General features: G+C 32.2%; 1 long non-coding RNA gene across 7 annotated transcripts; it reads right to left on the bottom strand.

Annotated features, from left to right (window-relative positions):
* Positions 1-794: 794 nt before the first annotated feature.
* On the bottom strand, positions 795-6,166 carry LOC127250987 (uncharacterized). Of its 7 annotated transcripts, none has more exons than XR_007838815.1 (8): positions 6,058-6,166; positions 5,907-5,943; positions 4,672-4,725; positions 3,672-4,109; positions 3,482-3,549; positions 2,283-2,360; positions 1,116-1,291; positions 795-994 (listed from the first exon to the last, which is right to left on the bottom strand). It is a non-coding gene; the product is annotated as an uncharacterized LOC127250987 (long non-coding RNA). The 7 variants fall into 7 exon arrangements; XR_007838818.1 differs by having other exon boundaries at positions 795-1,291; positions 3,672-3,781; positions 3,910-4,109; XR_007838819.1 differs by having other exon boundaries at positions 795-1,291; positions 3,672-3,756; positions 3,910-4,109.
* Between the last annotated feature and the right edge of the window lie 1,132 nt (positions 6,167-7,298).

Below are 7,298 nucleotides of genomic sequence, written 5' to 3'. Positions count from 1 at the left end.
AATAACAAACAAATACATCTACTGATACCGAGGAAAGACACTTACCAATATATATGTATATATCCTATCCGCACAAACAAACCCTAACTTAGGCTGAATATTCACTACCAAAAAACAGTTACGGCTGAAAATTCGTAACGAAAAGTCAATTTTTATGTAATTTGCGTATTTGTTATACCCTAGTGATGACTTTTATCTGTGATATGTACTCGCATAACGAATGTTTTTTGCCACGCACATTTTTGTAACTACTACTCTCGGTCAACGTTCCTTATGGCAAGGTTTTTGTTACGATATTTGTTACGAATATTCTCTCGTAATAAAAAGTCGAGCTTCCCACGCGTGTGCAAGGACTTTTAGTCACGATATTTGTTACAAAAGTTTCTCGCATTACCAAAAAATTTACTATGACCGCTTGTCAGAGTACGTTTTTTGTTACGATTTTTTGTTACGTCATTGAAGCCGTAATAAATAATATATTTTTTTATGGTCACGAAACCGGCGTAACAAAATTATCCCTTCATATTTGTTATGTCCAAAAACCACTTTTTGTTACGTCATTTGATTTTTTTGTTATGTCATTGAATCCTTAACAAAACTATCCATTCTTATGGTCACAGAACCGGTCGTAACAACAAATATCCAAAACAATATTTTGTTACGTCATTTCTTTCTTTTGTTATGAAAAAATAGCGTCTCATAAAAAAGAGTAGTTGTGTTACAATTGAAATTGTGCATAAAAAATTAACCTACTGTGATCTTTCTTACACCAAAGGAAATTTTGTATACAACCATGCTATAAAAATTACGATTGGCCATAATTGCAAACAATAAACACTATAAGGGAATCCCAACATAGGATATTAACATAGCAATATTTACTAGACGATGTCCACCGCCAAACAACAAAATAAAGTAACCCATCAAACAAGCCTAGCAACATCTTCACTTCGACATTATGTTCCGCAAAATGCAAGCATTTTAAACATCCAACCTAGTAATAAGCAAGTGGGGAAATCCATCAATCCATTGCAACAATTCTCACCACACAAAAGATAATTCCAAATGTTTATGCATCTATTCCATAGGTATTACACATAGCCGTAACAACCTACCATCCAAACACATCTACGGCATCCAATCCATAAGGCAAACGGGGGCAGAACATTAAGGAATCGATTGATATGCTTCAGGGGTGGCGCATGAGCTGCAATTACCAACAGAAGGAGAGTAAAGTGGAATTGAATCCCTGGCAAAAGTATCCAAGAACCAGGTCAATGAAGAAGCTGCACTGAAATCATAATAGTATATCAGTCTAAATTTCAAATTATTAAATAGATGTTTTGAAAAACACAAAAAAAAAGGAAGTATCAAAGGCTAAAAACAAGTTGCATTGAAATGCTAAGATAATAACAAAAATACATTAAACTAAGTTCCAAATCAATTAGATAATAACAAAAAATACAAATCGAACTAAAAATCTGCAAATCCTTGTATGTCTCTTCATTTGGATCGACATGGAATACATTAAAGTAATTCAATCAATCCGAAACTATATAAATTACAAAAAACCTATTTCAACCAATTCGAAATTAAATAAATTAAATTAAACTTATTTCAACCAATCCGAAATTAAAAAAATTAATTAAACCTATTTCAACCAATTTGAAACTACACAAATTACATTAAACCAATTCTAACCGATAGCATGGTTCTGAAAAGTGAGATATAGAAATTTGTACTACAACCAAAAATTTCCATCAAATTATTGTCTAGATCCTATCTTAAATAAGCATATACCAACAACTAAAACCAAAACATAACTTCGGGGTGACCACTAAAACATAATAACAATAAATCATATAACAATACTAAACTACCAAACAGCTCTACAAATGAATATTAACATGTGTGTTTGTGCAGGCCCGTGCAGGTGTTTACACTTCTACATCTATAGGCATTTGCATCAAAAAGGAATGGCAGACATCTCACAACACCTGAAAACAATAAGAAGTGAATATTCTTACAATTTTTTCATCCATTGCTTTTAAATCAAATCCTTGGAATCAATTTCATAGTTACTTTCTTCCGAACTTCATTGACATATACTACCTGGCTTATATTGGTTAAATTCAAAAAGATAGTAAATTGTTTTCCAGAAATACCAATGAAATTTCTCAATGTTAGCAGATAGTTTCCTACCTATGCAAAATCACGTTTATACCTTCCACTCAAGATCGGGCCAACATGCCCTTAGAAATTCCAACCGTTTTGTTTCTTACCGATTGAAAACGAGAAATTTCATTAGTCAGAACCTTCATCACTTTACTGGAATATACAGTCCCAATCCCTTCATATGCCTGCAGATTCAAAATTTTTAGATAGTTCCTAACATTACTAAGAATTCAAGTAGATATATGATACATATAATACACCCACAAGAAACTGTTTATGCATGCATCTAACAAAAAGCCTCAAATGTAGATAGAGTGTTCAAACACAATTACTTTAACTAGATATAATAATCAGATACTCAAACAAGGGCAAGAAAATCACTTCATAGATATCATGTTGTCTATCAGCTTCAACAAAAAAATAAAGCCATTTAAGTGATCAACAACACATGCAGATATAATCTGCAATTTAGTTCCCATTTCCTTCAAGTTTACAAATTTTTGCATAAGACATAAGGTTGAATGCCTCTCACGTCCAACCTAAGAGAAAAATTGATTATGAAACATAAATATTGGTGAAGAATTTAATATAAAACAAAACAAATACATAACACCTAACTGTTAGAACCCACATTAGAAAAACAAACATGTTGCAAAACTATAAACAAACTAAACTAAAATATTGAAACTAATGAATGCAAATGCTAAACTATCAGATAGAGCACTGCACATTGAGGCATCTATGCATATCCATTAGGAGTGATCTAAAAAGAAAAAAAAATAAATGAAAACATGAGACAGTAAAATATGATATAAATTGGTATGACGTAATTTGAAAAAAAAAAAAAAAACTTCTTGCTTGATATGCACCATTCCAAAATTAAGCAAACATGCTTCTATCTTGACAACTTAATATGGAAACTTCTAAATTCATCATAAAACAAATTTATTTTCTTCCCTTTTTCTTCTTCCAATCCTTTATTTTCTCTGAGTTTCTTTCCATTTTCATTTACATCTACATGTTCATCTTATCGTCCTTCCCCACAAACAAACAAGTATGGTACTGTATGTTAATTGATTGAACAATTCTTTGGTTCTAATGTAAATGCATTTATATTAGGAATACTTATTTTCCACTATGACTTTTAAGTTTATCTACTGAGCTTGCTTGCTTGCTTACTAGTTACCTTGCTTTGTCTGTCTGTTAAAGACATATAACATATATTACAACAACAAGAAGAACAAGAAGTATCATAGCAATTAAAACAATCAACCACCAAGCAGGTAGGCAGATAGCATTTCCTCACCTCACCTCACCTTCTCCCTCTTCTCTTCTCTTTCAGATAACTCTGCGGTACCCTCCAAACGCCAAAATCTTCCAATAATAACAAGTAACATAAACATATTATAACCATCTATCTATCTCTCAAATTCCTACTCTTCTCTTCTATTCTCTTATCCTTAATTGTAAAATTCAAGACAAACCAAACAACTAACCTTAAGATTGGTGTCCCAACTTCTTGTGCACAACCCAATCAAGTCAGAAGTTAATCCCACACAACTCATCCGACCATCATGTGAACTTTGAAGAAATCCCAAATTGAAAACTGTGTGTTATTAAAAGTAAACCAAACCCGTCTCATCTCCTAATAATATATTTACATATAAACAAAAAACAAACAAACACACTCAAAGATAATAAAACAGTATGTCAAGAATGCCTATCTGTGTGTACTTGTGCTAACAGAGTGTCTCCATACATAGCAATCCCCATCTTTATATCCAGCAAAAAGAAGCCGGCCCGAGATGGAAAATGCAATTGAAGTTACATGAGACACCTCATCACTACCATTTGGTTGCTCATATACTTGAAGCTAGTTCCAGGTTTTGATATCAAACAGCCGGACACTTCCTTGATCCGAACCTGTCCCAAATCTATGTCCATCCAGAAAAAAACTTCACTGAATTAACATCTCCCCCGTGACCGTATACTGTTCTAAAAGAACCACCACTGGCAAAGTACCCAGTAAATAACAAAACACTCCAAAAAAATTAAAGCCCCACAAGTAGCAACAAGTGAAAACACTACTAGAAATAAAACACCAACAAAAATCCAAAAACTCCTAAAAATAAGGTAACACCTTTGGCTAGGAGATGTTGATGTGAAACCATGAGACTGAATAGGTATTCTCCCAACCTATTGCTTCTTAAACAACAAACTCAAAGCAAAAAACTAAATAACTGAAAACTGAGAATCCACTCATAGAGGAGATCAAAAAATTGATGAAATAAACCAACAAGTAAATCTTGTTTGAAACACGATTTCCTAGCAATAAAAAAGTGTAGAGTTAGTCTTTTCAACAGAAAAGTACCAAATCACCGAAACCGTAGTGAATCGATTCATGAATCATTCTTCACACACAAACTCATAAAGAACAAATCGGGCTTCGAGAACACCCATACCAATTCACATTTGGGAGTTAATCAAAATCATTACCTCATTGCCGGCGCCGGAGTACCGTTACCTCATTGTTGGCAATGTCAAAGTTTCCTAGAAAATGCTCTTAATTGATAAAAGAACAATTATTCATAGTTTGCAGTCTTTCCATACACATAAAATTAGATATAGTTCAGATCAGATGTCTCTTATATATGATCATATTTGTAAAACAAAGCCTACAATTTCGAATGGTTGAATAATAATATCAAGTGTGTACATGTGTTATGTCTAATATATACTCTCTTTTTCTTAAATAAATGTAAAAGAACAAGTAAAAGTTTGAAACAACAAGTCAATGTAATTACTATACACAAAAAATTATGCATCTGAATTGTGTTTCTTTAATTGGTGAAAACACATACGGACAAACAAAACACTCTCTTACATACAAACAAGTAAAGACCAAGCAGGGGTTGTATTGGTACTCTTAATTAATTCCCAAAAAAAAGGTTCAGTTAATTGTTGAAATCCATTGTTTACCCATATTCTTCTTTTTCTTTTTTTTTTAGTACGCTTGTATACACTGCAACTATATCATATTATTATTATTATTATTATTATTATTATTATTATTATTATTATTATTATTATTATTATTATTAATTTTTGTATATCTTGTAAAAATCAAAACCAAAATTATCAAGAAAAGCCAAACATAAATTTCTGAAATTTGATTAAATAAATAAACAAGCAACCAAAATCACTCTCTGTTTTATATTTTCACTTCCAGAGACTTAAATGGTATGACTTTATTATGAATCTTCACATCAATTTAATAGGCTACCTATTTCCCCAATTGAGCATCTCTCAAGTAAAAGCCAATGATCCAACCATTCTCACACTATATGCCATACTTACCCAAATTTAGAATAACCTATGTAAATAGAAATATTGCAAAGATTTTCTTAATCTCATAGTATGGTCTATTGTTCTTGTATAAGACTAATTAATGAAATCGCCAAGAAGAATAATTTTAATAATAGCCTGTAACTAAAGTTTAGAATAAAAAATTATATATAAATTGCAAATCAGGGGGCAGCCCATGTAGATTTCAAATATGAACACTCGTACTAATCAGATATAGTTCAAATCGCCCTAAGCAGTTTTGAAATCTGAGGGTTTCACAAGATATCGTGAAGGTACATTGTTTACCCAATAAGAAATTGTGAAATTTGGCTCAATAGTTTGCCCCACACAAAAACCTTAACAATGAGGAAACAATCGTATCATACCCGAGGCTACTCCCCAAGGTGGATGCTCCGTATCAACCTGAGGAAAAAATTGAATATTAATACTATCCAAATCGATTTTCCCTTTCAAACGAAGAGACAAAAAACTGTGGATCGACACCGAATCATACTAGTAAAAACTTACAAACCTTACCTGGACGCCAGCGCGGTAGATACTTGATCCCACCAGTTTCACGGCGATGGTTGCGTCGGCGCAAGGAGAAAGAGAATACGATTGATCGATTGAGGGGGAATGATGTGCCCTAAATTTCTCTAAGTGTGGGAACTTATACCTGTTGTTAAAAACACACGTCCTCATTTTTTTTAAAGCGTGAAAGCATTTTAACCATTTTTTTCATTTTTTAATTATTCAATTTAAATTCACAAAAAATATTAAATGGCAATAATTACGAAAAGTATCGTAACTAATGTTATTTTGATCAAAGTTTACCATCTTCGTAATTGTTACAAACTATTTTGCGTAATTAGTGAACTTGAAACGTTGACTTGCGGTAAAAATATGTTGTCATGGATTTTAACGTAACTAAAACAACCATTTGTTACGATGCTATTGTTACAAACCCTGTAACCGTGGTGAATAGTCATTTTTTTGGTAGTGATTTCAACTAATAATTACTTAAAGCAATCAAGTAATTAATTACACGTCTGAAGATGAAGATTTGGTTCGGGTGAAGGGAAATCAGATTATCGACAAAGGATCGAGTCAAAAACATGATTAAGATTTTGCAAATAGAAGAATTGCAACAACAAAATTTTCCCAAGAACAAGAAAACATAATATGACCCCAAGTAAACGCCAATTAATCCAAGAAAACATCTAAAAATTCAACAAGCCTCTTATACTAATTTTGGAAATTTAAATATAAAGTAGAAACGTACATGAAGATGAAATCATATGCGAATCTTAGAAGATTAAAGGGATTGGTCTTCCAAGATCAGAGCGTCGGGCTCTTTTCTATCCTCAACGGGTGCGGAGTAGAAACTATAGAGAGAGTCAAATCTCTATACAGCGCTCTATCCCGGGAACCTAACTCTAGCCTATTTATAATATGGTAAACATAATTTTAATTACAATTATGCTCTTAATTAATATTATTAATTTGGCCTGTCTCAAAAATAATAATATTATATGTGGATAGCTACACTTTCATTCCATAACAATATAGTCCATCAATCAATAATTAATTATATTAATTAGATCGTTTAAATAATATGAATGAATAAAATATTGACTTTAACAATATATTCGATAAACATATTTGAATCCAAATTCAACAATTGGGTGATAGACAAGCCCAATATTCCTCGTACGCTTTCTAGGTGGCAACACCTCTTAAGAGTAACAGTGGATGGGTAAACAAGGTTTGCAGATAGG

The sequence above is a fragment of the Andrographis paniculata genome, unplaced genomic scaffold (genome assembly GCF_009805555.1).
Source record: "Andrographis paniculata isolate CXL003 unplaced genomic scaffold, ASM980555v1 Contig38END, whole genome shotgun sequence".
NCBI classification, from domain to species: Eukaryota; Viridiplantae; Streptophyta; class Magnoliopsida; order Lamiales; family Acanthaceae; genus Andrographis; species Andrographis paniculata.
This window is presented reverse-complemented; position numbering and strand designations above follow the sequence as displayed.